This window comes from Podarcis pityusensis (assembly GCF_964106645.2).
Source record: "Podarcis pityusensis genome assembly, chromosome: 9".
Taxonomy (NCBI): domain Eukaryota; kingdom Metazoa; phylum Chordata; class Lepidosauria; order Squamata; family Lacertidae; genus Podarcis; species Podarcis pityusensis.
Genome location: NC_138034.1, coordinates 7491326 through 7504625, shown reverse-complemented (window position 1 = coordinate 7504625; position 13300 = coordinate 7491326). Strand labels below are relative to the sequence as shown.

Here is a 13300-nt window from a genome sequence, read left to right as displayed (position 1 = left end):
TGATTCATTCCATTATTTTGCATGCAGATATCTGATGGGGTAGGCACGCGGGTGGCGCTGTGGGTTAAACCACAGAGCCTAGGACTTGCCAATCAGAAGGTCAGCGGTTCGAATCCCCACGACGGGGTGAGCTCCCGCTGCTCAGTCCCTGCTCCTGCCAACCAGTTCGAAAGCACGTCAGAGTGCAAGTAGATAAATAGGTACAGTGGTACCTCGGGTTAAGAACTTGCCGTAATTCATTCTGGAGGTCCATTCGTGACCTGAAACTGTTCTTAACCTGAGGTACCACTTTAGCTAATGGGGCCTTCTGCTGCCTCTGCGCCACGATCGTGCGATTTCTGTTCGCACCCTGAAGCAAAGTTCTTAACCTGAGGTACTATTTCTGGGTGAGCGGAGTCTGTAAGCTGAAGAGTCTGTAACCTGAAGCGTCTGTGACCTGAGGTACCACTGTACCGCTCCAGCGGGAAGGTAAATGGTGTTTCCATGCGCTGCTCTGGTTCGCCAGAAGTGGCTTAGTCATGCTGGCCACATGACCCGGAAGCTGTGCTGCTGGAGTTATGGGAAACTGGTTTTCTTTAGGATGCAATATCAATGCAAATGGCATTAAATCCTTTCAGGCGGAACCCTAGGACGATTGAATATGTTTGTGAGTTGCGCTTAAGTTCAAATTAAGACCTGAAAGATAGTGGCCTGCTTTATCTAGCTTGTGTGAGTAAGCCCTATGTCATTCAGCTATAGAATACCACATTGCTACTTCCCACACAACACAGCTGAATCAGATTTCCTGCAATTTCACTGGGTTGTTTTTTTATTTTCCCTTAGCAACTCCTGAACTTCTCTTTGAGCATTAATGTAAAACAACTGTGAGTGAGTAGTTGCTATTGAAGAGAGACAGAGGGAGAGAGAGAGAGAGAGAGAGAGAGAGAGAGAGAGAGAGAGAGAAATGGCCATCAGCTCTATATGTTGACTGCCAGCTGTGTCCTTCATGACAAGTATCTGGATGAAAATACCTACCAAATAAGTCTATACTTTGATAGATGTTGTTTTGAACAATTAGACTAAATCTGCAATGCAGTTTTACACATGATCTGATTTGAGAATGCAGTCCATGCTATATTCCAGAATACTGGTGGTCCAAAACTAAAGGGGCTCACTTTTTCCTTGTGCAGGAAATGTCAACGACATCAAGAGATGCTGTCAAAGAGTCAACATCTTCTTCAGTCAAGGAGGAAGGTGAGAGGTAGGGACCACTGGAGGAGTGTGGTAGCAACCACAGCATATGCACACCATTGGAATGGCAATGCCCATCAACTTTGCCCCCCCCCCCCAATATTTTATGGCTGAAGTGCACACATTAGCACTTACTTCATATCCATTGTGCTCCCACTGCTAATTTTGAAGCCACATACAGATGATGTTAGGCACAGTTCATGCCCTTGGGTGTAGCCAGGATCTATGCTGGGGGGGGGGGAGGACACCCACCAGCCATTGTCCTTTGACTGGCTCTATCTAGCAGATTTGGAATGAAATATCTCAACAACAGTTGTTTTAAATTACTGTATTTTTCCGTCTATGAGACGCCCCCATGTATAAGACACCCCTATTTTTGGAGACTCAGATGCAAGAAAATCCACCCTTGGCACTATGCATGTATAAGACGCCCCCTAATTTTGGACATTATTTTGTAGGGTAAAAACCTAGTCTTATACACTAAAAAATGGGGTACAGTGGTACCTCGGGTTACATACGCTTCAGGTTACAGACTCCGCGAACCCAGAAATAGTACCTTGGGTTAAGAACTTTGCTTCAGGATGAGAACAGAAATCTGGCTCCGGCGGCACGGCGGCAGCGGGAGGTCCCATTAGCTAAAGTAGTGCTTCAGGATAAGAACAGTTTCAGGTTAAGAACAGACCTCCGGAAAGAATTAAGTACTTAACCCGAGGTACCACTGTACTTTCTTTTGACCCCAAGTGCTCAAAAAAATCTGTCAAAACTCTTCTACAATTTCTACTTTTAGTTACCGGTAAGTATTTTTATTTATTTACTTGACTTGTGGGGGGAGCTGCCCCCTGGCACCGCCACCCCCTGTCTATGCTCATGCCTATGCCAATCCTGTGTGGTTTCTTGAGAAATACTGCTGCTTGGTGGGAGGTTTTCTCAAACCAGCTCTGATCTGGATTCACTTCATACTTGAGAATGGTGTGTACATTTGAGACAGACATTGCACATATGTGCAGATGGCAGCTTCATGAAGATGAATTCCAGGATGGGGGCCTTGCACTTAAGGTGCATAAAGGTAAAGGTAAAGGGGACCCCTGACCATTAGGTCGAGTCGTGACCGACTCTGGGGTTGCGGCGCTCATCTCGCTTTATTGGCCGAGGGAGCTGACGTACAGCTTCTGGGTCATGTGGCCAGCATGACAAAGCCGCTTCTGGCAAACCAGAGCAGTGCACGGAAACACCATTTACCTTCCCGCCGGAGCGGTACCTATTTATCTACTTGCACTTGGACGTGCTTTCGAACTGCTAGGTTGGCAGGAGCTGGGACTGAGCCACGGGAGCTCACTCTGTTACGGGGATTTGAACTGCCGACCTTCTGATCAGCAAGTCCTAGGCTCTGTGGTTTAACCCACAGCGCCACCCTCATCCCAAGGTGCATATATGTATGAAAATTATTATTTCATGAGTAATATATTGAGGCAATAGGTTTATTAGAGTGGAAAAATTGGGAAAGGACGGGAAGTCAAACTTATGTACTAAATATATTGCAGGAGGACTTTTATTCTTTTGTTGGGTTTTCGCTTTGACAAAACTGACTTATGTAAAATAAGGAAGATATGTCTTTGATGTACAGATTCAAGTATGAACAAGATTCAAGTACAGATGATGTACAGATTCAAGTATGATTCAAGTATATTTTTTTAAAAAATCTGAATACATTCCCATCCCTACTCTGACGTATATTCGATTGTGCAAACACGACTTAAAATGCAGCAACCTTTTAAGCTGCTAATGTGTAAATTTCCTAAGCCTTTTGATCATTCCAGCTTTGTTTGTGTTGTTTCCTGATATTACTTACCAGTGTTCCTTTTACCTATGGTTCCTGACGTTTCATTTTTTCAAAAACCAGAATAATACTAGTTATTCCTGAACTTCTTTTACTTTTTTTCCCCATAAAAAACTAATAAATATAAATAATTACTTCAAAAGAAAATAGTTTTATTTTGTTTCCAGGGCATAGGACAGATACATAATATTTCATTTTGTGTTTCTAAGTAGGTATTCAAACCCTTTTTTTATTTTTGTAAATGCAACCTAAGGCTGCAATCCTATACTCAATTTTTTTGGAAGAAAAGCACCGTTGGATTCAGTCGGACTTACTTTTGAGTAAACATGCATAGGACTGCACAGTGCAAGATTGTAGTGGTGTAGATCAGGGGTGGGGATAGATAGGAATGTTTGTATTAAAATTAGCCTACTGTACAAGGGGGAAACATGCATTTATTGCTTTGCCCACTTTTATCTTTGGTCTGTACACTACTGGAATGTTACCCTGACAAGGTTGCCCAGATAGGAATGTGGGTTTTGGTCTGAGAAAGACTCCCCATCTCTGATATAGACACTGAAATTTCAATATCATCAGCTTTTATTGACATTTTATTTAATGATATTCCATCCTTTGTGGAATGGACATTAGGATTTGGTTTTAACTACCAGCCACGATTGTTGTAGTAGTAATAATAATACTACTACTAATAATACTAATAATAATAATGGCACAAGGGGAACTTTTGTACCCCTTTCTCGTGGGTACCCCATTCTCAAAAATCATGACGTGGTTTTTGAAAGATACTCATTTATGAAGAGTACAGAATGAGGACTATTATACAGTGGTGCTTCGCAAGACAAAATTAATTCGTTCCGCGAGTTTTTTCGTCTAGCGAATTTTTCGTCTTGCGAAGCACGAAATCCCATAGGAATGCATTGAAATTCAATTAATGCGTTCCTATGGTCAAAAAAAGTCCAAACAAAGCCAAATTTGGTACAACAAGAGTTTATTAAGTGCTCTTTAAAGTCACACATACTGTAAAGAGCATTTCAAAAATTGAAGGAACAATAAATTAAGTTTCTAAACATGACAGAAAAACATTTAAAAATCAACAAAGTGTACAGTACATTTTCTAAGACTCTGGGGGACAACTCGAAGAAGGTTCCTCTTCCACTCTTTGCTTCTTGCTGAAGAACCCCCTCCTCAACTGTTCCCCCAGCCACCCACCACACAGAAATTCAAATCCAGAATTTTTTCTAAAAAACAGCAGTGTGGCCCAATGGTCACAGAAAATCATAAAAATGCAGAAAAAAACCACACAAGCTTCCAGATTCTTGCAAACCCCTCCTCAACTGTTCCCCCAGCCACCCACCACACAGAAATTCAAATCCAGAATTTTTTTTAAAAAACAGCAGAGTGGCCCAATGGTCACAGAAAATCATAAAAATGCAGAAAACACACACACACAAGCTTCCAGATTCTTGCAAACCCCTCCCCAACACCAAGTCCTTGAATTCCAAACACCCCAACCCAAAATCCAAAAACCCCCAAAAAAGTTTTAAAAGTTTAACTTACCAAATGGCTGCAAAAGAAGTTTTGGAAAAGCTTCAAAAATCACCAAAGTCTTCAAAAACCTCAAAAAAGGCTACCACACCGCGTTCTATGAGTTGCTCCTCGAAGTCAAGTCGCAACTGTATTAACGGTGTTAAGAAAAAGGAAACAAACTTGCAAGACGTTTTCGTCTTGCAAAGCAAGCCCATAGGGAAATTCGTCTTGCGAAGCAGCTCAAAAAACGCAAAACCCTTTCGTCTAGCGAGTTTTTCGTCTTGCGAGGCATTCGTCTTGCGGGGCACCACTGTATAATGAGCCCTCAATCAACACTGAAACATAGATTTCTATTCTACTTAATCAAATGCCTTCTCTGTGTTGATAAATGAATCTGCTTTTTTCTTCCATATTAATGTGGTGAATAATATCAATAGATCTCCTGACATTTAAACATAACACTAAAACATTCTTTAGCACTACCTGAACGAACAGAAAGGAGACTCCATAAGCCTCTCCTCTCGTCCTCTGCAAGACCAGGAAAAGGATTTACCATATTTTTCGCTTTATAGGACGCACCCGACCATAGGACGCACCTTATTTTAGAGGGGGAGAACAAGAAAATAAATTCTCCCCCTCTCTGCTCAGCGCCCCTTCAGCGAAGCGGCATGAGAAATGGAGCCCCTTCCATTTCTCCTCTCACTTTGCTGAAGGGGCGCTGCGCAGCTCTCCCTCTCTGCTGAAGCCAGGAGAGTCTTGTTATCCTGGCTTCAGCAAAAGGAATCCGAATCCTTCGGAGCGCAGCGCAAGTTCCCGCTGTGCTCCAAAGGCTTCAGGGATAGCCGCCCTAACCACTTTTCAATGCATTCAGGAACTCAACACAGTCAGATACCATGGATTTGTTGGATGCCGAGGAAGGGCGGGGCAAGCTCTGGTGCAGCAATCAAGATTGGAAAGGATAAAAGGGAAGCAAGACAGTGACTCCGTGCCTGCTCAGCTTTCTCCATTGATGGACCATGGCTTGACCTCTTTGGGAACTCTACTGGACTGTGACTTTGGGACTGACTTAGGTGTTCCAACCCTGGATCCTCTGCAGAGGCAGGAACCTGACCTAGCAGATTGACTTCGGATCTTGCTGGTTGTATTGAACCGGACTGGCATTTGACCATTTGGACTGTCTGAAGGCACTCTAGTATTGCCCTTGGGACTGTGTGCACTACCAAGATCTACCTCTGGGTATCCTGGGGTTCAGGGCACTAGGAGAGGGATGAAAAGGGCAGAGGGAAAATTGGCTGCATGCAGGCACAGTCTCTGATTGCTTGGGAAAAGCCCTGGAGAGGAGGAGGAATAGGTAGCTGTGGGGAGAGGGCAGGGACCTTTAGTCTTGGCAACTGATTCCATGGGGTAAGATCCACTGGGAATGAACTGCTATGATCATTAGGCCTGACACGCAGCCAAGTCTGTGGAGATCATGTTTTTGCTAATAACTCCAACGTTGGACTGCGTAATTACTGACTGGCATGGCTCTGTGACATCAGGTGTCCCAATCGGGTGGAGCTCCTAAGTGCAAGCAATTGCTCACACATAAGGAGCAACCACACAGTCAACCACAGTCAATACATAGTTGTGAGATGGAGGACCTAGCACAGCAATGTAGAGTTAAGGCAAGATTCATGGGTTGCTTCCAAATCTACAATTCTATGAGTAACATGCAAATAGGTCTATTTTGCCATCTGAAACTCAACCTTCTGAACAAAAAGTTTTTATTATGCCAGTTAAATGACAGCAACATAGAAAGGTTTCTTAAATTGGGCTATTTGTTGATCTGAATAAGTGTGGCCTCTTCTGACGAAAAGCACCACTTTAAGGTCTCAGTCAGATTTTTCACACTACTTCAGTCTAAAATACCTAATATTTCAAATGGTGGACGCCAGAGTTTGAGTCTCTGACTTTTCACATAGAAAACATTTGTTCCACCATGGAACTATGGTTCTTTCCCTAATATTTTAGTTTTAGCTTTATATTCTCTTGATAATCTCATTCATGTTTTGAGGTTGCAATGCTTAATTAATTTTCAGATTCTAACTAAACAGACTCTAAGTTCAAAAGCTTTGCTATTTCTTTTTCCGTAAAAGCTAACAAATTTTCTGATTTGACTTTCCAGGAATATCCCTGAGAATTAGGCTACCAATAGATTAAATTAAGGTTTCCAATCTTCATTTTAAATTGTTCAACTATACTTCATATATATTATTCAGTTATGATTTCATGTTAATTCATTTTTTGATATCTATATTTCTGTTCAAAAGCTTTTTGGTTTTCTTGTTTTCCTCTTATTTATACACTGAATTTTGCTTTGGTTTTGCCCTTATAACACCTTTACTTTAACCCGAAAATTAAGCTGATAACTTCCACATTATTATATATTCAAAACAATTCAGCAAGTCTAAAAACTGATACTAAAATAACATTTATCAGTCTTCTTCAGTATACTAATCAGTGTTTTTCAGAAAATGTCATTTGTTCAAATTTAAGTCAAAATTTAAGGTATGTATTATAGTTATATAATGTTTACAGATACATTACGCACCAGTTTGCTAAGTCTCAAATTCTGTCTCGCTCTCCTTAGCATTTAAAAAATATTTTTACTCTCCTCACAATCTCATACAGCCTCTTTATTTTTGTCTGGGTCCAATTCTGTTTCTAATAGACTTGCCTCATGTGTACCTCCTTTTTTTTTTTTAGAATTCACTTCAGCAGACTCCATTATTTTTCAAGCTACATTTGCAATCTCTATTTCCAGTTCACTTTCCTTTCAACTTTAAGTGCACAGTTTCTACTAAATAATAATCACCACAAATTGTTATAATCCAGCAGTGCAGTTTTAATTCTCTTTCAGTCCTGTTTTGGTCAGCTTCTCTTTCTTGCTAATTCACTTACACTTTTATTTTAAAAAAAATCAAAAATCAGGGCAATCTTTCACAGCCTTAGCTCCCAAGACTTCTGTCACTCTTAATCACATTCATTCCCATTCAATTTAATTTACCGTATTTTTTGCTCTATAAGACGCACCAGACCACAAGACACACCTAGTTTTTGGAGTAGGAAAACAAGAAAAAAAATATTCTGAATCTCAGAAGCCAGAACAGCAAGAGGGATCGCTGCGCAGTGAAAGCAGCAATCCCTCTTGCTGTTCTGGCTTCTGGGATAGCTGCGCAGACTGCATTCGCTCCATAAGACGCACACACATTTCCCCTTACTTTTTAGGAGGGAAAAAGTGAGTCTTATAGAGCAAAAAATACGGTAATTGTTCAGTTTAGACATGTTTTAAACTGTATGGGTGATAATCCAACATCGCAGAAATGGATTTCTACTTGTCCCCTCTGCAAATACAGTGGTACCTTGGGTTACATACGCTTCAGGTTACAGACGCTTCAGGTTACAGACTCCGCTAACCCAGAAATAGTGCTTCAGGTTAAGAACTTTGCTTCAGGATGAGAACAGAAATCGTGCTCTGGCGGCGCAGCAGCAGCAGGAGGCCCCATTAGCTAAAGTGGTGCTTCAGGTTAAGAACAGTTTCAGGTTAAGAACGGACCTCCGGAATGAATTAAGTACTTAACCCGAGGTACCACTGTAATCTCCAGAGGTTCCCCCAGCACCCCCCCTTCTGAGCAGACATGTGGAAGGGGGGCTGTTGAGCCAACGATGGGAAGTAGAAGCCCCATTGCCCCAGCAGGAATCAGTGACAATGGGCAGCCCCAAATGAATCCGGCCCACGGACGGTCCTGGAATCAGCATGTTTTTACATGAGTAGAATGTGTCCTTTTATTGTGTGGGGAATAGGAATTCATTCATTATTTCCCCCCAAAAATATAGTCTGGACCCCCCACAAGGTCTGAGGGACAGTGGACCAGCCCCTGCTGTAAAAGTTTGCTGAGCTGACCCCTGTTCTATATTATAAATTCCCAGATTGCACAGCAATAACTGCTGTTATTGCACTGTCCTGGTTTTATTACACAATAAATTTTGCACATGTTGCATTCAATGAGTGTGCAATCTGTGAAAACCTATACACAAAGAGCTGCACTGCACACCTGTACTGTGATTCACATGTGACTTCTAATGTACACCCTCTCACACAAACACTCATATACGCATAGAGAGAGCTTGTACCTTGCGTCATGTGTTATTTACATAAAGGTAAAGGGACCCCTGACCATTAGGCCCAGTCGTGGCCGACTCTGGGGTTGCAGCGCTCATCTCGCTTTATTGGCCGAGGGAGCCGGCGCACAGCTTCCGGGTCATGTGGCCAGTATGACTAAGCCGCTTCTGGTGAACCAGAGCAGCGCATGGAAACGCCGTTCACCTTCCTGCTGGAGCGGTACCTATTTATCTACTTGCACTTTGACGTGCTTTCAAACTGCTATGTTGGCAGCAGCAGGGACCGAGCAACAGGAGCTCACCCCGTCGCAGGGATTCGAACCGCCGACCTTCTGATTGGCAAGTCCTAGGCTCTGTGGTTTAACCCACAGCGCCACCTGCGTCCCTTGTGTTATTTGCATAGAAACTGATTATTCTTGTACCGTACTTCTTAAGAGAATAATTTTCAGTGTGGGGAATTGTTTGCTGCTGTTTTTCTATTGCCCTTGTGTGCGCACGTCCATGTGTGCCAGGAATTTGTGCATTAGCCTTGAACCAGCAAATTTCCCATGCCCTCATCCCTCCATCTGCCAATGGGGGTGATGATAATATGGATACACCTTAGAGACATAACGGGATCAAACATGTGAAGTACCCAGGGTGTTCAAATGAAAGCTCTCCATAAATGCTACATTATGATTAAATTCATTCATTATTTCAAATGGACTGTTTCCCTTTCATAACATAAGCCAGACTTGGGGTGGGGGTGGGGTGGGGACTTGTGCTCAAAAGTTCTGGCTAGTTGGGTGGTTTGTTTGTTTGATTTTCTGTTTTAACCCTGCTGGTTATTATACTGTGGCGATCACACAGGGCCCCTGGACGTTTCACGGTCTATTGGAGCCAATTTGATTCCCTCCCTCCCTCTCTTTCTTTTTTCTTTTCCTTCTCCTCCTGCGATGAGGCTACATTTTAATATTTTGATGTTTCAATATTTTAATGTTGTATTTTGTTTTTAAGTTGTAATCATTCAACTAGTTTTTATTATTGCTTGTAAGCTGCTCTGAGCGCGGCCTTGGCTGGGGAGGATGGGGTATAAATAAAAATTATTATTATTATTATTATTATTATTATTAACCCTGTGCCACCACTGCGGTCGCATTCTTCGCTGCCACCACCCCGTTTCTCACGGGGACACACGGAGTCCAGACAGTTGTTAACATAAACAAATGATCAAGTTTATTTTTAAATGCAGGAACAAGCGTATGGATACAGTTTATTTTTCTCGTGTCAGTTTCCTAATCTTAGTTCCTAACAACTCCAAACTGATTATTCCAACTATCTATCTGACTCAGCCTAGCAATTCCTCTCACTCTCTCACAGTACAACTCGACCAACCCACTGCCTATTCCACCCTCTTCCTTCTCCAACACCCAAGCCTCAACTCCCAACTGACAAACCTCAACTCCCAACTCCCAACCCTCAACTGACTTTTTCAAAACCTCCCACTCTATCTTTTACTCCCCCCTTGCACTCTCACTGGCCAATCCCATCACACCCATTTTAACCCTTTCCTTGACCCATTCCTAGGAGGCAAACACCACATATACCAATAAGATTCCTTGGAGGATATCCAGGCTTCATTCCACAGTAGAATATCTAGGCTCTCCTACGTAATCCAGCCCCTACTTTGCTGATTTCCCTCAACAAGCGGTTTACATTCTTCTTCTTCAGCTTTGAAGGATATTTACCAAATTCATATTTCCACCAGGATCTGAGCCACGGATGAACCCCCTTTGCAACTGTCACTACTCTTAATCGGCTGCTCTGGCCACCTAAACACACACGCACAAATCCTGGGGGGGCTAGAGAAGATCACCTCCGCTCACCAGGTCAGATGGTGGACAGGGTTTGCGGCCTGGGTTCCTGCCCAAAACTGTTTTTAAACCAGCCAGTTTGCCCCATGAAAGATGGGCAAATGATACAAAATTCCTATAGAACTTTTATGTACAATAGAATTTTTTGATTCATTCCATTATTTTGCATGCAGATATCTGATGGGGTAGGGACGCGGGTGGCACTGTGGGTTAAACCACAGAGCCCTTGAAATGGAGTAGAAGACTCCCAAGTCTAGGGGTGTCCATAGCACAGGATTAGACAGGACATTTCGGAAATGGGGCTGAATGAAGAATGATCCAATATAGAAACATGAACTCCAAAAGGGAAGATTCACCTGCAGATGGAACAGCAGGTGCTTCAAAGTTATGAAGAAACATTGGGGGGGGGGAGGAGTTGGGCCCAGGGTCAAGATGGGAGGGTTGCCATGGTAACAATGGCCTGCCCTCATTTGTGACAGAGTACAAACCTCAAATTACAGAATCGTGGAACTGGGGGCCACACTAAAGGCCATCTAGCCCAACCCCCTGCAATGCAGGAATCACAGTTGAAGAGTCCCTGACAGATTCCCCCCCCCCCAACTTGCTCTGCTTCAGGACCCTTTGCCTATTGCTTCATTACAGAGGCCAGAATTTTGCTTCCTCTCATATTCAAGTTTTTTTGTACTTGCATTGTTGTATATAAAACAGGGACTTTTCCATATTGTCTTCTAAATGGAGAAATTGATTGTTGGTCTTGTGGAGAAGTTAGCTTGCTAGTCTTCAGGGTAAATGACTTAAGAGGAATATTCATAGGAAACTGCCTTGGACAGAGTCAGACATTGACCCATCCACCTCAGCATCGTCTAAATTGACCGAGTTTCAGACAGGGGACATTCTCTGCCCCACCTGGAGATGTAATCCAGGATTATCTATGAGGATGATGACAATGCAAAGCAGATTGTCTAATCCTGTGCTGTGGACACCCCTAGACTTGGGAGTCTTCTACTGCATTTCAAGGGATGTTGGGATTGTCTCCCTTTGGAAATGGGGCTGAATGAAGAATGATCCAATACAGAAACATGAGCTCCAAAAGAGAAGATTCACCTGCAGACGGAAGAGCAGGTGCTTCAAAGTTCTGAAGAAACATGGGGGGGGGGGGAGTTTGGCCCAGGGTCCAGGTGGGTGGGTTGCCATGGTAACAATAGCCTGCCCTCCTTTGTGACATCTGCTGCTTCTCCCTTAAAAGCCACCAACTACAGGTGTCCATTGTGGGTTCGTGAGGAGAGACAGAGAGAGGTGTGTAGGTGCGGTTGGTGGTAAGAGAGAAAGCAGAGGATTTGGATTTTCTTCTGATTTTGACTGCTTAAAGAGGAAGCGGAGCCAGCATCAACCATGCGGTCAGTTCCAGACCTTCAGGAAGAAGAAGGAAGGTTCAGCGGACTTGTTCTTTGAGGAACAGAGTGGCTCAGACGACTGAGAAGCGCAATGCAGCTCAAAAAAAGCAATAAAGTGGCCCCGCTCCAGCCCAAGGAGCAGCCACCTCTGGCACCAGTTATGACAAAGCTCTTCAAGAGATTTCGAGAGCTTGAGAAGGCAATAGCCTGACACCAGGCCCGTATTAGGCAAGCACCTGAAGAAGAGAACATAATTGTAGAAGATCTGGAATGAGTTGCCGGCATGACAGGTCAAGGGAAGGTGCTCTGCTCTGGAAGAGTTAAAAGGGAGTAAGGGAAGAATGAGGGTGATGAGATTGAGGTAACCCTCCAGCCTCTCCTGAGCTGCAGAGGCTCAGGGCAGAGAGGCGGAGGGAACTAAGTTCCCGCAGGAGGAGTGCTCGCCTCCAGGCCAGGAGAGGCGAGTCACCAGAGGATCGTGGCCGCCCTATGCCTCGGGGCAGATAAAAGCCGGCCAGCCCCAGTCCCAAGTTGCAGGAGCAACATTGTTGGTTGCTAGTTCCTGCCTGAACCCTGTCCTGCTTTCCTGCCTGAGCTCCTGACCCGCCCTGGTTCCCTGCTTGCAAGCCTGTTGCTGACTTCACCTGACTCCCTGCCCTGCACCCAGCTTCAGCTACTACGGACTGCCTCCACGTTGCACCTTTGGCCACGGACCGGACTTGGACCTCACCTCTTGGGTAACCCATGGGACCAGGACAACGGGGAAGGAGGGAGAAAGGATTGAAGAGAGGTGAAAATGGTGGGGACCAAAGGCTGACTGCTGACTCACCCTTACCATGCGAGGAAGAAACCAGAAACAATGAAAAAAAAATTAGGCCCTTTGGGGATGATGTCTATTTCTTTTTGTGTATCTTGTTGGTGTGTAAGCATAAATAAAGGAAAAACAATATGTTTGTCGGGTTGTTGCTTTTTGTTTTATTATCTTTTTTGTATTCTCATTTTTTATTGTTACCTTGTGAACTGCCCTTTGATCTTTGGATGAAGGGTGGTATAGAAATTTAATAATGAATGAATGAATGAATGAATGAATGAATGCTCTCCCCAGGGAAACATTCATGGCACCCACACTGTCAGCCTCAGATACCAGGCTGAGAAAGATGTTTAGGTAGGCCCATTAACTGATATTAGATTAATATCTGCTATGATGGTTTATTTTGCTCAATTAACTAGCAGAAAATACAAAATCTAGAATCTAATATTAATTTTCTTCTTAACTATAAGGATTTTGGACAATATAT

The 13300-nt window shown here is 43.5% G+C and overlaps 1 long non-coding RNA gene across 1 annotated transcript in view; it reads left to right on the top strand.

Moving 5' to 3' along the window:
• Positions 1 to 12955, top strand: part of LOC308484998 — a 225861-nt gene extending 212906 nt beyond the window's left edge. The window contains exon 2 of the long non-coding RNA XR_013990281.1: positions 10798 to 12955. This is a non-coding gene — a long non-coding RNA (uncharacterized lncRNA). The remainder of the gene's footprint in view (positions 1 to 10797) is intronic.
• The last annotated feature ends 345 nt before the right edge of the window (positions 12956 to 13300 follow it).